This window comes from Phoca vitulina, unplaced genomic scaffold (assembly GCF_004348235.1).
Source record: "Phoca vitulina isolate PV1807 unplaced genomic scaffold, GSC_HSeal_1.0 scaffold21, whole genome shotgun sequence".
Taxonomy (NCBI): Eukaryota; Metazoa; Chordata; class Mammalia; order Carnivora; family Phocidae; genus Phoca; species Phoca vitulina.
Window position 1 is genome coordinate 3696965 of NW_022589724.1, and position 24856 is coordinate 3721820.

At 38.4% G+C, this 24856-nt stretch overlaps 1 protein-coding gene across 3 annotated transcripts in view; it reads left to right on the top strand.

Moving 5' to 3' along the window:
• Positions 1-24856, top strand: part of PLPPR1 (phospholipid phosphatase related 1) — a 564480-nt gene that overhangs the window by 250338 nt on the left and 289286 nt on the right. For all 3 annotated transcript variants that reach the window (XM_032418867.1, XM_032418868.1, XM_032418869.1), the window contains 2 exons: positions 14027-14190; positions 16130-16254. The gene's annotated coding sequence lies outside the window, so the exon portion shown is untranslated. The remainder of the gene's footprint in view (positions 1-14026; positions 14191-16129; positions 16255-24856) is intronic.

Here is a 24856-nt window from a genome sequence, read left to right on the forward strand (position 1 = left end):
TGCTGTAGTCGGTTCTACAAGCCTTTGGTGGTATTTGTCACCTAAAGTTTTCCTTCTGCCGGTTTTTCTCAAGGAGCAGCCTATCTCTCTGGCAATTGTTCAACTTCAGCTTCTACTGTTTTTCACGCCTTTGGTATTATTGGTATAATTCATTTCTCATTTAGAGTTACAGTTGAAGGAGAAACAATGATGACCATTTTCAGGATGCTCAAACTTCTTTATCCCTACAAGCAAATTATTTTGTCTTTACATAAGTGCCGAATTTCGTCTGTAGTTGTTAGATAAGAATATTCATAGTTCTGGTTAAATCTAAAACTATTTGAACTTCCAGGAACATGATTGAACTGCAAGTTAGACTTGAATTTTGTGTCCAGGAATTCCACTTTGGGCCAGTGCTGCCGCTCTCATCAGAGGCGTGGCTGAGAACAAGGCTCTTGACCATCGCTGCTACCGCTCCAAAAGTCTTAGCATTTAATATTTATAAAGTGCCTTAAAGTCACAAAATCCCACATAACCCCGAAGACTTTATTAGGAGATTTGCTTTATGCATAAAGGAGGAGGAGCTACACCTTCACGGGAGCTCTGGTGTCTTCGGCTTCAGAGGCAGTGGACGTTGCACGGGGCACAGCAGTGTGGCCACTTCACACCCCAGGCAGAGGGAGCAGGCGACCGGTGACCTCTGTCACGTTGTCTTCAAACCCTCAAATACAGAAGTCACAACTCCGCCTCCAGATCTCAGCTGCCTTCGGAATGCCTTGTGACTGTTAACCCAAACGAGTCTGTTTCTCTTCAGGGCGGCAGCATTTGTGCAGCCGAGTGGCAAAAACACACGAGCTGACTGGCCTTCTCATAAACTGCAGTGATCTGTTTTCCAATTTTAGACAGTCTCCGCTGACTACCCACCCCGCCGCCAAGATGGATGGACCCCTCTGGTTCCATTTCAGCAGGTGGTGCTCAAGGTCCTAGAAGAGGAATTTGTATATTATTATATATATATACATACCCCCAAGTATGTAGTATATGTGTAAACACATTGAAAGAGATCTGGAATTATATCCAATAGTATCTTTTTTTTTTTTTTTTTAAGATTTTTATTTATTTAACAGAGGTAGAGCGAGAGCACAAGTAGGCAGAGCGGCAGACAGAGGGAGAGGGAGAAGCAGGCTCTCCGCCAAGCAGGGAGACTGATGCGGGGCTCGATCCCAGGACCCTGGGATCATGACCTGAGCCGAAGGCAGCCGCTTAACCGACTGAGCCACCCAGGCGCCCCTTATATCCAATAGTATCTTAAAAGTGGCAGCATATATACATATAAAACCACACTCATATTATCTCTGAATAATTGAACCATAAAATGCACGCTTCTTTGAATGTTCTGCGAGAGTGTTTCTGTATGGTTAACTAGCACTTACTCTGGGAAGAATGTAAATCCTATAAATCCTACAAATCTGTGTAGCCTCATACAATCCCAAATACCAGTTCTGCAACCTTCCAACATGCTTCCATGGAAAAAGCGAAGTAAGGTGATTGGCCTTTGAGCCAAGAACAGCAGGCTTAAGGTACTCTTCTTTACGAAATGGCCCTTGGGATTTTAAAAAATCTGAGTAAATGATTCGTCCAGTTAGAAACTTTTCGGACTCATTTTCTGCCCAAGGCCCAGGGAGGGTGTAGTGGTGGTGGAGTTGCTCCAGAGGTGTGCGAATGTAAAGCGGGGTTGTTGGGAAAAGCCTGAGCCAGGACCCTGTTATGGATTGGGCCCTCTGGGCACAGCACTTCGATTCAGGGTGTATGGCATTCCAAAAGCTGTAAGCATGGAGTCACAAATACACAAAAATACCAGAGTACAAGAAATGAGGTAGAAACTCCAATTATTAATGCCAAAAAAGAAAATTTTACACATTGTTTAAAGATCCACAGTAAATAGACTACGTCCTGGTAATGGAACCACATAGCTTGGGGACAAAATATGGGGACTTTTCATGCATACATTTACAAATCTTTTGAATTTTGAATTATGTGAATATATTATCTACTTTAAATTAGAATAAAAATAAAAATTTTAAAAACTTTCCAAAATCGTTTCTGCCAATTATTTTACACTCCCTCTGCCAAAAAGTTAATGTGTGATGAGATGTGTGGCGGGGGCTTCAAAACTGAGTGGCAGCGGCAGAGCAAGTTTTAAAACCGTCCTGTTACTATTTCTACTGAACTTTTGAGGGAAGCCCTGTACAAATTTGATTCAAGAAATAGAAAAGATTAAAAAACCCAATAAAAAGAAGGAAAATTATGAAAGATTGTCCAAGAATCCTCTCCTAAAATAGCTCGGGGTCTAGATTTTTTTTTACACCTGAGGTTTAGCCAACCTTTTAAATGAGTTATTTCTATGCTAAACTGTTCCTGTTCATGGAAAAAGTTGTTCTTTAATCCATTTTAAAGAATAGCTCTGACATCAAAACCTGATAAAGGCAGCATAAAAAAAGAAAAATACCTGCCAATTTCCCCTTTTCTTTGAATAGCAGCAGTTTTTCATAGCTTCATTGTCCTAGTCTATCCTTGCCCGCTACTGGGAATGAAATTCAGAAGGGTCTATCAGGGATGCTGTGTGTTCTTGTCTAAAGATTTTATAGATGAAACTTAAATGCAGATAAGAAGGAAGGACAAAGAGGGGTGCCTGGGTGGCTCAGTTGTTAAGCGTCTGCCTTCAGCTCAGGTCATGATCCCAGGGTCCTGGGATCGAGCCCCACGTCGGGTTCCCTGCTCGGCGGAGAGCCTGCTTCTCCCTCTCCCACTCCCCCTGCTTGTGTTCCCTCTCTTGCTGTGTCTCTCTCTGTCAAATAAATAAATAAATAAATAAAAAGAAGGAAGGACAAAGAGGGGAGAAAATAGATTATCAGTTCAAGCCAAAGATTAGAGTTCCTATTATTCACTTCTGTTACAAACTAGATCCCCATTAACGTCTTCCCTACAATACACACATGCATGCACACATACACATACACACACAATGCACACACACACACACATCACACTACACACAAACCTACTTCTCTATTTGTTTCATACGTTTCTACCTGTATACACCTCTGTAGTGGTCTTTGGTATTGTGCCCATTGCTGCCAGTCCACAAAATGTTTCAGGTAGTGCCTTTCCCATCAACTCCCATCAACTCCTCAGCCTCCTGTTGTCCTCGAATTCTTACTCTCCAAGCTAGGAGCTTCTTTCCAGGTAAGCCGTTCTTTCTCAGGAACACATCTCCTGTCCATTTTCAGTGGGTTCCATTAATCTGGTCCAGTTAGTACTGTTTTCTTCCAGGCATCTATTCCCAATTTCTTATGTGTGGATCCTATTTGTACATTTCGTTGGTCATTTTCTTGGGAATTTGGGGAAGGGCAGCCCTTACCATCATCTTGTCTGGAAGTATCTTTACAGCACTTAATTAAATAAGGTCCTGTACATTTTACTGAAACTGGTTTTTGATTCTTTGAGGAATCCCTCTTACCACGAAATGAGAAAATGAGGGCACACTTTTTTGTTTTCATAGTACATTTTACTGTGAAAGCAATTTGTTCATTTTACTTTGAGCGTAATTTCCTTCTTATAGAATTAGAAATAAAGAAAAAGTATATTTCCTCTAGTTCTCCTTCACATGCCTCAAGCAATACTCTTATTACTTATATTTGTCTTCCTCTTGCATTCTATGCAGAACAATTAACTGTGTCTGTACAATTATTCTTGCTCTTGTATAAAGAATTAGCAGTGGTTCCCATGCATCTTCGGAATTCCATTTCTTATCTTTTATACCACATTACTCTCTCATAACCAGTTCTAGCTGCAAATCTATTATGAATTATTTTATGGGCAATTTATTCTTTTCTTTCCAAAGTCTAAGTATGTTTTTTTTTTTCCTGTTACCACTACGTGACAAGTGTTTCAATTTATAATTTTCTAGGAATTCCTTTAATGTCCGAAGCATCTGATAAAATACACATGGGATCACAAGCTTCCATTTGCTTCAGTACATTTTCAATTATAGATAGTGGAGTGCTTAGACCTCCTGAGCTCCCAGAACATATATAATCTCCCATAACTGCTGCAGATCTCCAGCTGCTTCTATCATTGCTCAAACTGGGGGTCTCAGGTGGATCAGTGTGTGAGATAGTCCACGTGGGATTTTAAACCATGTTTGTTTAGAATCACAGATTGATGCTTGCCACCACTGCCTCTCAAACACACTCAAAAGGAGTATAAAAGCTCTAGCAGCCTGGTTTATTTTCCCTGCCACCCCTACGTAACTATTGGAGAGGAACCATCACGGTGAAGTGGAAATATTACAAACCCAGAGTCAACAGATCTGGACGGAATAGAGTTTTACTGCTTATTACATGCATGACTTTGGACTAGGCCCTTAACTTTGAGTCTCATTAAAATGGGGTTTATATTAGAAGCTACCTTAGAGCAGGACTATTGTGAACATTGATATGGTAATGAAGGAGCCAATAAATGAGTTTTTGAAATAAAGTGAAGTGTCATAATGCTCGAACATGTGTCAAAGTTTACAAGATCCACTGGCCTAGATTTCAAAGTCTGGCGGTGAGGGCCGGCCCTACCCTCCCTTCCCCAATACTCTGCTCCCATCAGTGGCTGTCATTTTCCTCCGTCAGCAATTCCCTGGCTCACTCTTGAGGACAGGTTTCTTCTGAAACAGAAGCTGAAGCCCGCGGTGGGCTCACTCTCAGCACCGTTCCGCTTGGGGCATGTTGATTTTCAAAGTGTGAGGAGTCCATGGGCAGTTAGATTTAGAAATAAAGAGCTCAGTAAGCTTAAAAATCAACAGGGAGGACTTGAACCAAAGAAATCATCTCAAATAGAGAATCAGCCTTCTGTATTAGGAGGCCTATTATAGCATTCTTCACAAAAGAAGAAAAAAATTAGAGGCCACCCAAACATCCAGTAATGAAGGATTAGTTAAGTACACTGAAAAAAAAAAAATCACTTGGCGGGATATTATACAATTTCAGTGGTTATATTTATGGATACTTTAGGTAATTCAGAAAATAGGTTGTAATGCTTAACAAAAAAGCAAAATGAAAAACTCAACATACAATTTGATCTCAGTTATGTAAAACAATTTTGTAAAAAAAACAAGAACACGCCTGGGTGGCTCAGTCGTTAGGCATCTGCCTTCAGCTCAGGTCATGATCCCAGGGTCCTGGGATCGAGCCCCACATCGGGCTCCCTGCTCAGCGGGGAGTCCGCTTCTCCCTCTCCCACTCCCCCTGCTTGTGTCCCCTCTCCCGCTGTGTCTCTCTCTGTCAAATAAATAAATAAAATTAAAAAAAAAAAAAAAAAAAACAAGAACAAAAAAATGAGTTCAGATGAAGTACACCAACATATTAATGATAATTGTCTCTGGGTTGTGAGTTTAAGGTGATTTCAATTTTCTGAATAATTTTCCATACTTTCAGATCTCCAGTCACGGCCATATGTTGTAGGCAGAAAGGGTGGCTTTTGCCAGAACACTGACTGGAGTTTTATGAGGGGTTTTAAAAACATTGCATTATCTTGGAGAGTTTGCCATGGCCTGGGGTCAGCCCTCAGGCTGTCACCTTCCAGTGTTATCAGAAGGTCACTTGCCTAGCCTGTAATCAGAGCAAAGGAAGGTGGTTAGTCTTGAGAGGTATTTTATCATGGCCAAGGGGAAACATAATAAATCATCCCTGCCCACAGCAGAAATCACCTCTCCCGTGATGGGAAAGCTTGTGCTCTTCTGCCTGAACAGTGCTGAATGAAACGCGGTCAGCCTCTGGCTCTGCTTTTCTCTTTTCCATGCATTAGCCTGACCTTCCTCTTTGCATGTAATTAATTAGGTTTCTGCTTACCAAATAGTATCACGATCCAGTCAGCTTCCCTCAGTTCACTCCCAGATCACAACTGTTTCTTTCACAGGCATTTCTGGTTCACTTCCGTCATTGACTAGTCCTGTCCATTGTGTGTAAAACGTATTTCTAAATTCTTAAAAAACACTTTAATATCATCCTAATGTGTTGGTAATGGCATGTGCTCATTTTCACAATGGAAAAATGCTTATGCTTAAAATGCAGAGACTGGTTTGTTTGTTTTATAAACACACCCAAGGATGCACTTAGTTGTATGTGTGGTTTTTTTTGTTTTTGTTTTTGTTTGTTTTTTTTTCAAGTAATCATGCTGGAGGCAATCCTCTGGCCATTGCCAAAAACATCCTTGATTTTGTCATTTTAGCTTGATCACCTGCCTTATTGTTCAAATTCAAAATGATTTTTGGCTGTTTCCAAATTACTCATCGACTCTCAGAGAGCATAGAAGCTATCTTTAAAAATCTACAATAGGGCTCTGGAGTCAAGATCCATAGAGGAGATGCAGAGATTACGTACACTGGGTCATGACAGTTTTCCTGGAACAAGTGTCCACTGGAAGATTAAGACAACCAGGATCCATGAGCCCCAGAATGTCAGCTAAAATATCGGTTGGTAACTTAGTGGCACATCTCATCATCACTCAGACCTTGACATAACTATAGCTGTAGGGGACACTTTGAGTCACTGACTCGGTTGGCTTCTAGTGTACAGCAAATAAAACTGTTTTATGGCTTGTGAGAAGGTCTTCATCACCTTGAATCCCATAGTTCCAAGAAACAAATAAGAGAAAGAAGACTACGAATTGATGTGTACCATTTGATGGGTACTTACCATATTCCAGATAAGACATCATAAGATATTATTTATCAAATATATAATATTTATTTAATTTTCATAGCAATCATCAGAAATTATTAATATCCTTATTTTATAGAAGATGAGCCTAAGGTTATAGAGATAAATAGTTTGCCAAATGTTATTTTTAGTAAATGATGCTGGAATTTGAATCCAGTTTTCCACAGCTCAAGCTTGCTCTATGACCCTGTAAAGTGGAATTCTCACAGGATTCATTCTTGACTTTTGGGAAAGGGCTTTTTATGTTCCATTTTGGGAGTTTGGAAATTCGTACATCACATGAAGGATAAAATTGGTCCCCATGATTCTGTGGAGGTGAGGGGTAGGTGAGGGGGCATGTTACAGGCCTGCAGTACCAGGGAGATAATCCAGTGTTAATAGGGTGACCTTTTATGAGATGCTTGGGAAAGCATCATACTTTCCCCAAATGCAGATTTCTACTTGAACTTAAGAAGGGTGCAAGCAATAATAATAATAATAGCTTACATTTATCGAGGCTTTTCTCTGCCCCAGGCCCTGTGCTTAGAACTGGCAACTAAGTGCATCCTTGGGTGTGTTTAGCCACTTAGAAGTGGCTAAATGTAGGCTTTCAGCCAAAAATATGCCTTCCCAAGGGACCAGTCATTAAATGTCTCTCCTGAGGGGTGGACTAAGAGGGATATTTAATTATGGAAAATAGCACTGTAGAGTAAATATTACATATATATTTTACATAAATATATTTATATATAATAGGAGACTGGGGGCGTAGGCATCTCTCAAGTCAACATGAAGGTATCAGTAACAGCTTCTCCAGGAATATTTGACTGCCCTTCTTAGCTGTCGTGCTCAGAGAAGTGGATGAGAGCTGTTGGAAAGAGTCTTAAGTTACACAGACTCAGTCCACTTGGAGCAATAGCCATAAGGGATCTGGCAATAATACGGGCAAATTTCATGAAAATGTAAATTATTATGATTAGAAATTGATGCAGAATTTGGCTATGCACACAAAAGTTTCTTTTTGTTTTTGTGGGCCCTTTTCCTTTTGTGAACTAAGGAGAGTGTTTCCCCAAAGCATCCTGGCTCACATCCATTCCTGTTTGCAGTGGGTAGCACTGATCCGTACATACGTCTATATGTGGAACATAGAAGCTAGAGGTGGCTCTTTCTCAGGTGAATAGTAATGGTTTTTTGTGGTTTTGTCATTCTAAATTTAGCAGTGAAGGATCTCCTCTAATTTTAACAAGTGAGTTCACTCCTGTAAAGGCGTCCTTGCATTTTCTGGGGTGTAATTCTTCTACACAGTCAATGACATTTTCTGTTCTCTGTGGACCTGATGCTGCCTTCTTTCCCCAGGCAAGCATCTTATTGATTGTCCTCAGGGTTTGGCCAAATTAGACCCGGGGAGTGTGAAATTGGTGAATTCACAGTTCCTGTGTCTCACTGTGACTCTATTAGGTCACCTCTTTAGCGTCTGGATTTAAGTAAATCTATGACTCTGGGTAAACCATGCTAGTGAGAAAAAAGTTACTATACACATTGTGAAGAAACAGGGCCATGTTGGTTCTAATAAAAATAAAGTACAGTGGTTTTCCAAATTAGTTTATAATAACCTCAGTGGCACATTTTTATAATTCCATAGATTATACAAAATACTTTGGGTATACATTGTATCATTTAACCATATGAGTTAGGTATTACTGTGCTCATTTTGCTAGTGAGAAAATTTAAACTCAGGAAAGTTATAATTTATTTGTGATCACAGAATCATTAAGAGGCAAGGGGCGCCTGGGTGGCTCAGATGGTTAAGCGTCTGCCTTCAGCTCAGGTCATGATCTCTGGGTCCTGGGATCGAGCCCCGCATTGGGCTCCCTGCTTGGTGGGGAGCCTGCTTCTCCCTCACCCTCTACTGTTCCCCCAGCTTGTACTCTCTTGCTCTCTCTGTCAAATAAATAAATAAAATCTTAAAAAAAAAAAAAAAGAATCATTAAGAGGCATAGCCCTAAGTATACCTAGATCATATGTTCCCAAATCCTGTGCTCTTTCCTGAAGATTATGCTGGTTTTTCTGCAAAAAGACTTTAAAGTCAAGCAGACCCGCTGATTTTGTATGGGACATTTTGAATTAGGTAATAATATAATAAATTAGTTATTGCAATTATGTATTGCCAAGGAAAGAAAAGTTAGTTTGATTAATATTCTGTAAGATTAGCCATTGTTACTTATAGGTCCCTAAAGAAACATCTACCATCAGGCTTTGGGAAGAGAAAATAACTAGCCTAGGGCTTTAAGAAAACATGCAAAGCTTTAATCTCATAGAGTGTTTATTAGAAACTTCTGGTTGGCTTCTTTGAATACAGCTGAATGGGTGGTTATAGAGCTAACAAACAGAGGTTATTCTGACCCCCCCCCCATGTTTGTATTTATTGAACACTTACTATGTGCCAGGTTCTGTGCTGGCTGCTGGGAATATAGCTGTGAAGAGAACTGTATCCTCACAAGGTGGAGAGAGGAAGCTCTAAGGTCTCTTCCTCTTCTTGTAAAGGCATTAATCTCATCATGGGGGTTTTCTGTGCATGATCTCAACTAAACCTAAATACCTCCAAAGGCCCCACATCCTAATACCATCATACTGAGGGGCAGGGCTCCAACATATGAATTTTGGGGGGACACAAACATTGGGTCCCTAACACACACCATATATATTGTCATATTGTCATTGAATTTATAATATCTCAGTGGATAGGTCTTATTTTATTTTTGCAGTTCAGATTTCAAATACTACATCATAGAATTCCAGTAAGCAGTTCATATCACAATAATTCCTTAGTTTTTGTTATGATGTAAACTGCCATGTGCCTGAATCGCGTTTTAGATCTCTGCAGCTTTACAGAATGCAGTTTGTGTTACCTAGTACATAATCTATACAATCACTTAACGAAAACTGAAAAGCGGGCGCCTGGGTGGCTCAGTTGTTAAGTGTCTGCCTTTGGCTCAGGTCATGATCCCAGGGTCCTGGGATCGAGTCCCACATCGGGCTCCCTGCTCGGCGGGAAGCCTGCTTCTCCTTCTCCCACTCCCCCTGCTTGTGTTCCTGCTCTCGCTATCTCTCTCTCTGTCGAATAAATAAATAAAATGTTTAAAAAAAACAAAACAAAACTGAAAAGTATAGTGTATTTTCTAAAGGAAGCATTCCCCAAATGCATCCACATTCTTTGATAATCTCTAAGATTTTCAGCATATAGAGGACTATATTATTTTCAGAGTGTTAGCTGGAAGTAATTCGTAAACATAGTATTTTCTATCATTGTCTTATTTTCATATTGGTATTTCCATTATCTACTTGCCGTTTTCCTTGATCAGAATCCTCCCTAATGTTGACTAATGGCACCAATGGGGCAGAGAATGGAGACATTGAAAGAGCATGTGTATATTTTTAGCTATAAAATTCTCACGGAATGAGTTGAATGCTTGAAATAGAGTGCAAATATAATTGGATGCTTAAAACTGAACACAAACATAATTAGTGCTAGAGTGGATTTGGTTCCCAATAAAAATGTAAATGATTTAGTTTAAAATGTTTGGGATAAAAATATTAATTCTAGGTTGTGAATTTAAGAATGCATTTGATAACAAGTTTTGAACAGATAAAAGTATAGTTCAAATAAGGTGTAAATATTGTGCTTAAAAGCAAGTAGTTTTGGAAATGTTTAATATTTGTGCTGTAATTCAAATTAATCAAGAAATGTATCACATTTTTTATGAAATACATTAAATTAGTGTGGTTTTAAAATTAACTAGAGTTTAATGGCAAAATATAGTAACAATTATAATTGTGACTAGGACTTAAAATATGAAAAAGAATATATTTACTGGACATGAACCTGTGTAAATTTGAGGATCACCTGGCCCTTGAGCATCTTCCAGAGGCGGAGATGCTGATAGCATTCAATAAGGACTTGATGAATAAATAAATAAATATTTAAATATATATTCTTTTTGGATTTTTTTCTTACATCTGAAATGATCTTCCTTTCAAAAGAACTCCAAACAAACTTAATTACGGGATGTTCTTTTTTTTTCACTTATACATTTTTTTTCTAAATCACTGTTGAATTCTGTATATTGATAGTGAGCAAAGAAGATTGTGACCATTTTTATTTTAGAAATTCAAGACACACATACTTCTGGATGCCAGAATGAGAAAACAGATAAAAGGGGTAGAGCCTTGTGAACAAAATATATTTATTAAGCACAACTGGGATTAGTTGCTTTGTGCAAGAGACTACTCTTGGCTGTCTGAACTATACTAATATTTTCCCATGTAACCAGCAGCCTGCATTCTAATAATTTGAAAAAAATCACTGGTTAGCCTTAAACATGCATGAAACTTAAAATTTAACCAATTTGAATCATTATATTTTTAAAATTACTTTATATCTCATAGTTGGGTGAAAAAAATAGTTGTTCTAGGTAAATAGATCAATGAAATAGAATAGAGAGCCCAGAAATAGACACACATAAATATAGCTGACTGATCCTTGACAAAGGAGCAAAGGAAATATAATGGAGCAAAGATAGTCTTTTCAACAAATGGTGCTGGAACATCCACACACAAGAAAATGAATCTAGATACAGACCTTATGCCCTTCACAGAAATTAACTCAAAAGGGATCACAGAAGTAAATGTAAAATGCAAAACTATAAAACCCCTAGAAGATAGGAGAAAACCTAGATGACCTTGGGTTTGGTGATGACTTTTTAGATACAACACCAAAAGCTTGATCCATGAAAGAATGAATTGATAAATAAGCTAGACTTCATTAAAATTAAAAACTTCTGCTCTGTGAAAGATAATGTCAAGAGATGGACAAGACAAGCCACACTCTGGGAGAAAATATTTGCAAAAGATGCATTTGATAAAGAATTGTTATCCAAAATATACAAAGAACACTTAAAACTCCACAGTAAGAAAACAACCCCCCAAATGGGCCAAAGACCTTAACAGACACCTTACCAAAGAAGATATATGGATGACAAATAAGCATATGAAAAGATGCTTCACATTATATGTCACCAAGGTAATGTAAATTAAAACAAGATACCACTACACACCCATCAGAATGGCCAAAATCTGGAACACTGACATTACCAAATGCTGGTGAAAATGTGGAGCAACAGAAACTCTCATGTATTGCTGATGAGAATGAAAATTGGTATAGCCACTTTGGAAGAGTCTGGTGGTTAGAAAACTAAACATATTCATACCATACAGTCCAGTAATCATGTTCCTTGGTATTTATCCAAAGGAGTTGAAAATTTATGTTCATACAAAAACCTGCACATGGGGGCATCCACACCCCAATGTTTATAGCAGCAATGTCCACAATAGCCAAAGTATGGAAAGAGCCCAGATGTCCATCAACAGATGAATGGATAAAGAAGATGTGGTACACACACACACACACACACACACACACACAACTCAGCCATCAAAAAATGAAATCTTGCCATTTGCAATGATGTGGATGGAACTAGAGGGTATTATGCTGAGCAAAATAAATCAGTCAGAGAAAGACAAATACCATATGATTTTACTCATATGTGGAATTTAAGAAACAAAACAGATGAACATAGGGGAAGGGAAGGAAAAATAAAATAAGATGAAAATAGAGAGTAAGGCAAACCATAAGAGATGCTGAACTCTAGGAAACAAACTGAGGGTTGCTGGAGGGGAAGGGGGTGGGGGGATGGGGTAACTGGGTGATGAACATTAAGGGGGGCACATGATGTAATGAGCACTGGGTATTATATAAGACTGATGAATCACTGACCTCTACCTCTGAAACCAATAATACACTATATGTTAATTAATTGAATTTAAATAAAAAAAAGAGTAGTACACATTGAAAAAAAAACTGCACATGAATGTTTATAGAAGCTTTATTCATAATTGCCAATACTTGGAAGCAACAAAGGTGCCCTTCATTAGGTGAATGGATAAATAAACTCTTACATCCAGACAATGAAATACTATTTGGTGCCAAAAGAAAGGAACTATCACTCCAAGACAAGACATGGAGAAATCTTAAATACACATTACTAAGTGAAAGAAGCCAATCTAAAAGGGCTACACAATGTATTATTCCAACTATATGACATGCTGGAAAAGGCAAAACTATAGAGACAGTAAAAAGATCACTGGTTGCCAGGGATTGGGGGTTGGGGAGGGATGAATAGGCAGAGCACAGAGGACTTTTAGAGGACTCCATATGATACTGTAAGGATGTAAGGATGTCATTATACATTTGTCCAAACCCATAAAATATACAAGAGCAAGAGTGAACCCTAAGGTAAACTATGGATTTGGGTGATTATGATGTGTCAATATTGATTCATGAGTTGTAACAAGTGTACCATTCTGGTTGGGAATATTGATAATAGAGGAAGCTACGCAAGTGTGCAGGCAGGTGGATATGGGAAATCTCTGTATATTCCTCTTAATTTTGCTGTGAACCTAAAACTGCTCTAAAAAACAAAGTCTTAACCCCATTATAATCTTATTCCTACTCTCATCCCCATGTTCTGGCTTTCTGCTCTGCATCACCCTCAGTCAGTATCTTTACTATGACAATAAAATTATTGCTTTTTAATTTTATTTTAAAGATTTTATTTATTTATTTAATTGACACAGAGAGAGAGACAGTGAGAGAGGGAACACGAGCAGGGGGAGTGGGAGAGGGAGAAGCAGGCTTCCCGCGGAGCAGGGAGCCCAATGCGGGGCTCGATCCCAGGACCCTGGGATCATGACCTGAGCTGAAGGCAGTCGCTTAACCAACTGAGCCACCCAGGCGCCCCAAATTATTGCTTTTTTGAAAGTAATTGTTCTATAAGATGTTACTCTATATTATAGCACAGCTAAAATATATTCTTCAGGTGTCTTATGGCTAGTACATATGATTTTCTTACAGCAAATTTGCAGTGTAAAAAGGTGAGAATGTCCTGAAATTTTTATATGTGATTATATGTTTACTCCATGGATTCTTCTAAAGTCAGAGAAGAATGCAGCATAGTCTTTTCTCAAATCTCATCTGGTATCTCACACAAATACACTGCTTTATGTGACACATTGTGTTCTAGAGGATTTGGTCAGTAGTGCATTAGATCAATAATAACTGTGTTTACCATGTCAAGGTACCATTTCAAGTATGTAAAGTATGTAAGTGGCCTACATATGCTAACTCAGAAGGACTTTATAGGGAAGAGACTATTACAGTTCTTTTCTTCTCTATTTTAAAGATGAATAAATGGAGGCACAACGAAGTTAAGTAAATGTCCCAGGATCAGAAAACTACCAAGAGCAATGTGCCGAATGGTAAACTGAGGTGGTCTAGAACCTAAGTGGGGGCTTAATCTGCACAGCAACCTGCACCCCAGGACTCAGTTGGTGACAATCACTGGAGGTAGGTGGGCATCTGTATTGTTACCCAGCTCTGTAGTCGATTTTGATTTATATTTCTGAGTCAAATAAACTAGGGTTTGAATTCTGACTCTCATACTTATTGGCTGTATGAAGTTGGGCAAGTTATTTAATTTTTCTGAGTCTCAATTTCCTTACAAATAAAATGGGAAGATATTTATTTTAGAGTTATGGGTGAATTAAATGAGTTATCATATGTGAAGCACTAGTACAGAGTACATTTTTAGTCGAGAGATGGTATTGTTATTATTCTGGAGAGTTTACCAGATCTTTTTATGCTCAAGTAACACTCTTTGAGAAGCATTCTTTGGCAGGGATAGAGCAGTTATTTTATCTATAGCTTTTTGTTTGGGGCCTACTTTCAAATTATGCTTTCTCATTAATTCAAGAAGAAATAGATGTATAGTCCATGTTTTGTCCTAACTTCCAAGAAGCACTTTGACATATTTCAGAAGAGCTCTTAAGACAGTATCTCACAGAAATATATTGCTTAATGGGACACATTGTGTAATAGAGGAAATGGCTCCATGCCAGTGAGTATCCTGGCTCCCTCTGGGTCGCTTGATGGGAAGCAGCTGCTTAGTCTATGGACAAGTCGTTGGGCATAAAAGATGAAAATCCAAACAAGACCACCTCATTTGGGCCTGTCGCCTGTTAGGAAGGACTCCAGAGAGCCCTGACTGATGTAAGGAGATAATACATTGGAATATATCAGTGCCCTTACGTTCTATACACCACCTTTCTCCAGTTCAGCTAGAGACACTTGTTACTTTAAGAATGATTGAATTAGGGGCACCTGGGTGGCTCAGTCGTTAAGCGTCTGCCTTCGGCTCAGGTCATGATTCCAGGTCCTGGGATCGAGCCCCGCATCGGGCTCCCTGCTCCGCGGGAAGCCTGCTTCTCCCTCTCCCACTCCCCCTGCTTGTGTTCCCTCTCTCGCTGTGTCTCTCTCTTTGTCAAATAAATAAATAAAATCTTTAAAAAAAAAAAAAAAGAATGATTGAATTATTATAAAAGAGAAACTGTTTAATGTTTGTCTTTTAATTTAGCAGCCCAATTCAGAGAAATACTTGTGAAAGGCAAATCTTCTGATGTGCAAGATCCAGGCTGTTTGAGAGGAAATAAGCATTTCAGAAATCCAGAGCTAAAGCCCTGAGGGAGCAGTGCATAAAGTTAATCGATACACAATAGAAATTAAGAGGCTAGATGACCAGTCAGAAGTCCCCAAACTGGGATTGACAGTGAAGAGAGAAAGGACCCTGGGGAGGAGGCCAGTGGGCTCCATGCTTGGAGAATCTTCATTGTAGGAGAAGGTCTGATGGAACGCCCAGTCTCTGCTGAAATGAACACCTTCCAAGGCCAGAACCAGGAAGTTGCAGGGTATCAGCTTCACCAGCAGACTGTCCATCACAATCTGAGTGGTGGCTACTGCTGAGGCTCCAGCAGGAGTAATGCTTTCTGTGCCTTGACACTTCACTCAGCCCATCTAAAGCAAATTGTGTGGCTAATCTTCCACTTTGACAGCACAAAACACTTGTACCCCCTATGAAAAAAGAGAGTAGGGTCTTGGATTTATTACTGGAAGTGTTGTGCAATGAAAGACCTTCCCGACATCCGGACCTAAGCCGCTGAACAGAAATAGCTTTATTTTTCCCCAGTTGGGAAAATAGCCAAACATACTGCAAGTTTTTGAATGTACAGATTATAACCATCATGCCCTGTGAAGAGCAAACATAATGTACGTTGTAAGGATGATTTATGTCCTGGTTTTCATCGTAAAGTTAGTCGCCTTGTTAGCTCATGAGTAAATAGTAGGAAAACTGTTGAACGGCAGAGACTATGTTTAATAAGAGACGGCTGATTCCTAAGTGGGAGGAAAAGCAAAGGTAATAACGGGTGCATTATTTGATTTTCCATTGCAGAAATCATTTTGTGACAAATTCTGCCTGCAAGGAGATCATCCTTCCTATTTAACTTGTAGGAGATCATTTAGAAGGTTTGCTGGACTTGGCTGTATGGATCCTTCAGCTCCCAAGTACTTTTACAGGTATTGTTCCATTTATTCCTTTTTATACCCTCATGAAGAAGAAAGCAGATATTTGTAAATCCTACTTTACAAAGGCCAAAGAGTGTTTGTAGGGTAGGGAAACTGAGGAACAGAGGAACTAAATGACCTTGGCAAAAGCTATTGCCACTGATCCCTTTTGACACCAAAATGGTGGTATTTATAATCATTTGATAAATGCATATATGAAGAATGTAGATTGTTCTGAAATGAATGGTTTCAAAGTTCTCTGGGAATGTTGCCGAATCTGAATTTCTCCAGGAAATCAAATATACTATTCCCATGCAATTTAGGGACTTTGGAAGGAGAACAGCAGCTTTGATTTTATAATAAAATTATTAGTTACTCATTTTTCTTGAAGGGAACTTCAGTTGGAATTTGAAGGGCTTTTATGGCCAAGTCAAAGCTATTATGGTAAATAATTCTTACCTAACACTTCCAAGCAATAGTCAGTCCCTGCTTCAGTCCTTTCTGTCTTTAGAACTTTTTATCATCACCTTTCTTGGCATAGACATGTAGGATTTAAGTAACTTTATAGTTGTCTGATTTGCTGATGCTGTATTCTTAGAAGGGTCTTGGCACCAAAAGGTAATGAAAGCCAGGATCCATCTGGAGACCTTTATATGCTCTCCTTCATGTGACAAATGAAGAAGATAGGACATGGATCTGGACAAACATCTCTGATTTGGAAGTGAAGATTGCATGAGTAGACATATTCCTCCAGTAATAGCCCCAGTGTTTGTCACAGGTTGTGAATAATTATGGTGATGTGGGTGGAGGAGAATGGCGGACTAAAAAGGGTTTTAATGGATGATGTGACTTTTGTGAAACATATAAGCCTATATAAAAAAGGTATCCTTTGAGTCTCACAATATTCTATGAAATAAGTAGGGAAGGTATTATCTCTATTTTATGGATGAAGAACCTGTGGCTCAGGAAAGTAAAATGACTTGCCCAATGTCATACACCCAACCACCCATATTTCTCCCTGTTGGAAAAAATATAACATGGGACTCAATGTGAGATCTCCAAGAGAAAGTTGAAGGTTTTGGGGTGCCGGAGTGGCTCAGTCATTAAGCGTCTGCCTTTGGCTTAGGTCATGGTCCCAGGGCCCTGGGATTGAGCCCCGCATCAGACTCCCTGCTCCGCGGAAGCCTGCTTCTCCCTCTCCCACTCCCCCTGCTTGTGTTCCCTCTCTCGCTGTGTCTCTCTCTGTCAAATATATAAAATCTTAAAAAAAAAAAAAAAAGAAAGTTGAAGGTTTTGATAACATTTATCTGTAACTCAATTCATTGCATGGTTATGGGGGAGGCAATACTCGAGGGTTCCTTTAATTGCTGGGGCAATGGGAGTCTCCAGTGACATTTTGGATCATGAGTTCAAGTGGGAAAGAACCTCAAACTCAAGGTTAAAGCCCAGGGTTGTATTAACATTAACAGTAAATGGCCTGGGTAGGAGACATCAGCTGGTGCATTTTCACATTGATGTAAACAGCTAGAAGAGACTCACTGAATCAGCTGAGGTCCAAGAGCAATGGAGCACACTGACCTCGGCAATCTCTGAGAATTGGGAGAAAAGTGGACTCAGCAGGATTTCAGGTAGAATTAAGCAGAGGAAGTCCTCAGGTCGGAGGCCCATTTTTACATCCCTCACCTTGCCAGGCTGCTGAAATACCTCCTTTGCAAATGCTCTTGAAATTATTTCAGCAGCATTTGTCTCCTTGATTTTGGGAGAGGCTCTAGGCCTGGAGTTGGCAAACACGGCTGTGGGCCAAATTTAGCCCACTGCCTACTATTGTAAATGCAGTTTTATTGGAACACCGCCACTCCCGTTTGTTTACGTACTGTCTATGGTTGCTTTCGTACTAGGAAGGCAAAGTGGAGTATCTGCAACAGAGACCATATGGTACAAAAATTTAAAAAGAAAAAAATGTACTCTCTGGCTCTTTACGGAAAAATTGGCTGATCTTTGTCCTGTACTATTACTGGCAAAATGCTTTAACCTCAGTGCTGGTTCTGATTACTTAGGAGGGGCTTCCTGAACTACTGTGTTGAAAACTCTGAAACCATGTCTCTGGCCAATGAGAAAGAGGCTCAATCAATGAGCAGTATATGCTGTAGACACAGAAGCTAGGATTGATGGCACTTGGGCCGAGTATTTGCCATTCCCTACTGTAGGCTGTCAGTTCCCCACACTGCTGACAGACCACCCTCAGCCAAGAAATGCCCTGATGTCTTGAGGGCTGTCCTTCATAACAGGCGGAGCAGGTGACTTCTAATGTAAGGCAAATCCAGCACCTTGCCAAATAAATGAATTAACATAACTAATCACATCTATGATTTGAATGCCATAAACTTCACTCTGTGATTTATAAAGGCTACCTTATTTGTACCTACAAATCTGAAGGGGAGATATTTGTCTTATTTCGTGGCAGAGGAAATAAACTTACAGGGATGTTCGGCGGTTTTTAATATGGAACCCAAATATGGTTCCAAAGTCAGTAATTTTCTAGGTCTATTGGTTTAAGTTAAATTTGAGAGGAATCACAATGTCATTATCAGCCTTTCTCACTAATAAAATTCAACAGTTAGAAATTAAAACTGTAGATCTAAGAGAAATACCTCTGGGTGGCTGAAAGTATTGGGCATTCATACCTCAATGTGTAATACCTTAATAAGACCACTTTGTCTCATAAAAGAGAAACCTTTATCTCATTAAAGAGAAATTATTATATTATATAAATATAATAGGAAGCTGCTTAATGATGTTTTTTTGCTTGCTTCTTTGTTTTAGCAAAGAAAGTTAGAAAAGTAATGTTGGAGCATGATATTCTTAGGGGAAGCCAGTATATTCAGAGATCTAATGTTAGCAAAGGAGAGTGTTTGAATCATACCTGGGCTCCAGTAGGTAGATAGGAGATAAATTATGTCTGGCTGGTGTTTCATTCCATGTTGTTTTGAGTGCAACTAAAAGAAACCTTTCAGCAATAATTTATGTTGAGGGGTATTTTGTTAAAAAAAAAAAAATGTATGTTTTTCTCATGGAATTGAAGGACAGAACAGTATCGCTATCTTCAAAAGGAACTTGATCTAACTGGAAATTCCCTCTTTCTTTCTCTCTCTCTCTCTCACACCCCCCCCCCCCCCCACAACTGCCTGCTTCATTCTTCCATTTCTCTGTTTCTCTGTGTTTGTGTTGGAAAAATTATATCCCCAACTAAGCAGCATTACCTTCCAGACTTTACCACAGATTTAGTGTGGAGAATAGATAATAGGTCAGGACCTTAATTCTCAAAATGTGATCAAAGATGAGAAGGGCCAGCAACTTATTTAAAGCAATTTTAAATAGTCCTATATCCCTCTGAAGAGGAACAATTTCCATGGAACCTGAGGAGGGACTAAAATTTTTTAAAAAACAACTCTCTGAAGCTCAACATTTTGAAAATGAGTTCAGTGTCTTGGAGTTGGTGAGGGAATGAGGATGAGTGTGGCAAGATCCAACCTTTTCACAGATCTTCCTTATCAAGTCTTGTTGGTTCCTTCTTGAGATAAAGGTAGAAGTTTCATTTATTACCTATCTTAGGAGAAATGAAGAATTTAGCTTCTTAGGCTTAGTTTCCTTTGCTAGTTCAAAGCTTCTTTAGGACTCAGAAATTTACTTCCAATTACTCTGTCTGCTTCACACAGTCCTGAGATTCAAGGGTAAATATTATAAAAGCTATTATACCAGCCAGCAAGTCAAGCTCCTCAGGATGGATAATATGAAAAACAAAATAGAGGCAGACTGGCCAGTGACTTGTTCATTCAAACATTTCTACTTTTCTTTTAAGTTTTTTTTTGTGGGGGGGGGCAATGAAGTAAGTTTTATTATTTTTCTTTTATTTATTATTTTTAAAAATCCCAATATAATTAACATATAGTGTTATATTAGTTTCAGGTGTACAATATAGTGATTCAACAATTCTATATATTATGCAGTGCTCATCATGGTAAGTGTGCTCTTAATCCCCATCACCTATTTCACCCATCCCCCCCACCTACCTCCCCTATGGTAACCATCAGTTTATTCTCTATAGTTAAGAGTCTGTTTTATGGTTTGTCTCTTTTTTCTTTATTCATTTGTTTTGTTTCTTAAATTCCACACATGAGTAAAATCATATGGTGTGTGTCTTTCTCTGACTGACTAATTTTACTTAGCCTTGTATCCTCTAGCTCTATCCATGTTATTGCAAATGGCAAGATTTCGTTCTTTTTTATGTCTGGGTAATATTCCATTGTGTGTGTGTGTGTGTGTGTGTGTGTATCACAGTGAGATATATATATATATATATATATATATATATAACTCTTCTTTATCCATCCATTTATCAGTAGATATTTGGGCTGCTTACATTTGGCTATTGTAAATAAGGCTGCAATAAACATAGGTGTGCATATATCCTTTTCTTTTAAAAGATTTATTTATTTATTTTGGTGGGGAGGGGCAGAGGGAGAGAGAGAATCTCCAGCAGACTCCCCGCTGAGCACAGAGCTCCATCTCACAACCCTGAGATCATGAGCTGATCCAAAATCAAGAGTCAGACGCTTAACTGATTGAGCCACCCAGATGCCCCACATATATTCTTTTTAATTAATGTTTTTGTTTTCTTTGGATAAATACCCAGAAGTAGAATTGCTGGATCATATGGTGGTTCTATTTTTAATTTTTTGAGGAACCTCCATACTGTTTTCCACAGTGGCTGCACCAGTTTGTATTCCCACCAGCAGTGCACAAGGGTTCCTTTTCTCCACATCCTTGCAGACACTTGCTGTTTCTTGTGTTGTTGAATTTAGCCATTCTGACAGGTGTGAGGTGATATCTCATTATAGTTTTGATTTGCATTTCCCTGATGATGAGTGCCATTGAGCATCTTTTCCTGCATTCGTTGGCCATCTGCATGTCTTCTTTGGAGAAATGTCTGTTCATGTCTTCTGCCCATTTTTAATTGGATTATTTGGGGGTTTTTTTGGTGTTGAGTTGTATAAATTCTTTGTGTATTTTGGATACTAACCCTTTATTGGATATGTTATTTGCAAATATCTTCTCCCATTCTGTAGATTGTCTTTTAGTTTTGTTGATTGTTTCCTTAGCTATGCAGGAGATTTTTATTTTGATGTATTCCCAATAATTTATTTTTGCTTTTGTTTCCCTTGCCTCAGGAGACATATCTAGAAAAATATTGCTGTGGCTGGTGTCAGAGAAATTACTGCCTGTTCTCTCTTCTAGGATTTTTATGCTTTCAGGTCTCACATTTAGGTCCTTAGTCCATTTTGAGTTTATTTTTATGTATGATGTAACAAAGTGGTCCAGTTTCATTCTTTTGCATGTAGATGTCCAGTTTTCCCAATGTTATTTATTGAAGAGACTGTCTTTTTCCTAATGCATATTCTTGCCTCCTTTGTTGAAGATTAATTGACCATATAATCATGGGTTTATTTCTGGCCTCTCTATTCTGTTCCATTAATCTATGTTTCTGTTTTTGTGCCAGTACCATACTGTTTTGATTACTACAGTTTTGTACTGTATCTTGAAATCTGGGATTGTGATATCTTCAGTTTTGTTTTTCTTGTTTAAAATTGCTTTGGCTATTGAGGGTCTTTTATGGTTCCATACAAATTTTAGGGTTGTTTGTTCTAGCTCTGTGAAAAATGCTATTGGCATTTTGATAAGGATTGCACAAATCTGTAGATTGCTTTTGTTAGTATGGACATTTTTTTTTTTTGTATGGACATGGACATTTTAACAATATTTGTTCTCCCAATCCATGAACATGGAATATCTTTCCATTTGTTTGTGTCATCTTCAATTTCTTTCTTCAGTGCTTTATAGTTTTGAGAATACATGTCTTTCACCTTTTTGGCTAAGTTTATTCCTAGGTATTTTATTATTTTTGTCATAATTGTAAATGGGATTCTTAATTTCTATTCTGCTGATTCATTATTAGTGTATAGAAATGTAATAATAGATTTCTACACGTTTTTTTATCCTGCAACTTTACTGAATTCATTTATCAGTCCTGGTAGTTTTTTGATGGAGTATTTAGGGTTTTCCCTTTTTTTTTTTTTTAACTTACCTAATATGTGTTGTATGTATGTATGTATGTATGTATTTACGTTATATAAATTCAAGTTAGTTAACATATAGTGCAATATTGGTTCAGGAGTAGAATTTAGTGATTCATCACTTACATATAACACTCAGTGCCCATCCCAACGAGTGCCCTCTTTAATGCCCATCACCCATTTAGCCTATCCCCCCACCCACCTCCTCTACAGCTACCCTCAGTTTGTTCTCTATAGTTAAGAGTCTCTTATGGATTGCCTCCCTCTCTGTTTTTATCTTATTTTATTTTTCCTTCCCTTCCCCTATGTTCATCTGTTTTGTTTCTAAATTCTACATATGAGTGAAATCATATGATATTTGTCTTTCTCTGACTGATTTATTTTGCTCAGCAAAATACCCTCTAGTTCCATCCATGTTGTTGCAAATGGCAAGATTTCGTTCTTTTTGATGGCTGAGTAATATTCCATTACACACATATACCATATCTTCTTTATCCATTCTGCAGTCAATGGACAGTTGGGCTCTTTCCATAATTAGGCTATTGTTGATAGTGCTGCTCTAAACATTGGGGTATGTGTGCCCTTTCAAATCAGCATTTTTATATCCTTTGGAAAAATACATAGCAGTGCAATTGCTGGGTCATAGGGTAGTTCTACTTTTAACTTTTTGAGGTACCTCCATACTGTTTTCCAGAGTGGCTATACCAGTTTGCATTCCCATCAACAGTGCAGTAGGGTTCCCCTTTCTCTGCAATTGTGTGTTGTTTCCTGAATTGTTAATTTTAGCCATTCTTACTGGTGTGAGGTAGTATCTTACTGTGATTTTGAATTGTATTTCCTTGATGATGAGTGATGTTGAGCATTTTTTTCACGTGTCTGTTAGCAAATTGTTAAGTTCTTTATAGATTCTGGATACTAGGCTTTTATCCAATATGTCATTTTCAAATATATTCTCCCATTCTGTTGGTTGCCTTTGAGTTTTGTTGATTGTTTCCTTCACTGTGCAGAAGCTTTTTATCTTGATGAAGTCCCAGTAGTTCATTTTTACTTTTGTTTCCCTTGCCTCCAGAGATGTGTCTAGTAAGAAGTTGCTGCAGCTGAGGTCAAAAAGGTTGTTGCCTGTTTTCTCCTCTAGGATTTTGATGGTTTCCTGTCTTACATTTAGGTCCTACATCCATTTTGAATTTATTTTTGTGTATGGTGTAAGAAGGTGGTCCAGTTTCATTCTTCTGCATGTCACTGTCCATTTTTATAACACTATTTGTTGAAGAGAGTGCCACTTTCCCCTTGGATATTCTTCCCTGCTTTTTTGAAGATTAGTTGACCATATAGTTGTGGGTCCATTTCTGGGTTCTCTATTCTGTTCCACAGATCTATGTGTCTGTTTTTGTGCTAGTACCTTACTGTTCTGATGATTACAGCTTTGTAATACAGCTTGAAGTCTGGAATTGTGATGCCACCAGCTTTGCTTTTCTTTTTCAACATTACTTTGGCTATTCAGGGTCTTTCCTGGTTCCATAAAAATTTTAGGATTATTTGTTCTAGTTCTGTGAAAAATCCTGGTGTTATTTTGGTAGAGATTACACTGAATGTGTAGATTGCTTTGGGTAGTATAGACATTTTAACAATATTTGTTCTTCCAATCCATGAGCATGGAATATTTTCCCATTTCTTTGTGTCTTATTCAACTTCTTCCATTAAGGGTTCTATAGTTTTCAGCTTACAGATCTTTTACCTCTCTGGTTAGGTTTATCACTGGTCTTTGGTGCGATTGTAAATGGGATCAATTCCTTGATTTCTCTTTCTGCTGCTTCATTATTGATGTATAGAAATGCAACCAATTTATGTAAGTTGATTTTATATCCTGTGACTTTGCTGAATTCATATATCAGTTCTAGCAATTTTTTGGTGGAGCCTTTGGGTTTTCTACATAGAGTATCATGCTGTCTGTGAAGAGTAAAAGTTTGACTTCTTCCATGCTGATTTGGATGCCTTTTATTTCTTTTTGTTGTCTGAATCCTGAGACTAGCACTTATAGTACTGTGTTGAACAACAGTGGTGAGATTAGATATCCCTGTTGTGTTCCTGACCTTAGGGGAAAAGCTCTCAGTTTTTTCCCATTGAGGATGATATTAACTATAGGTCTTTGATATATGTCCTTTATAATGCTGAGGTATGTTCCTTCTATCCCTATTTTCTTGAGGGTTTTTTATCAAGAAAGGATGATGTATTTTGTCAAATGTTTTTTCTGCATCTATTGAGAAGATCATATGTTTCTTATCCTTTCTTTTATTAATGTGATATATCACATAGATTGATTTGTGGATATTGAACTACCCCTGCAGCCCAGGAATAAATCCCACTTGATCATGGTGAACAATCCTTTTAATGTACTGTTGCATCCTATTGGCTAGTATCTTGGTGAGAGTTTTGGCATCCATGTTCATCAGGATATTGGTCTGTAATTCTCCTTTTTGGTGGGG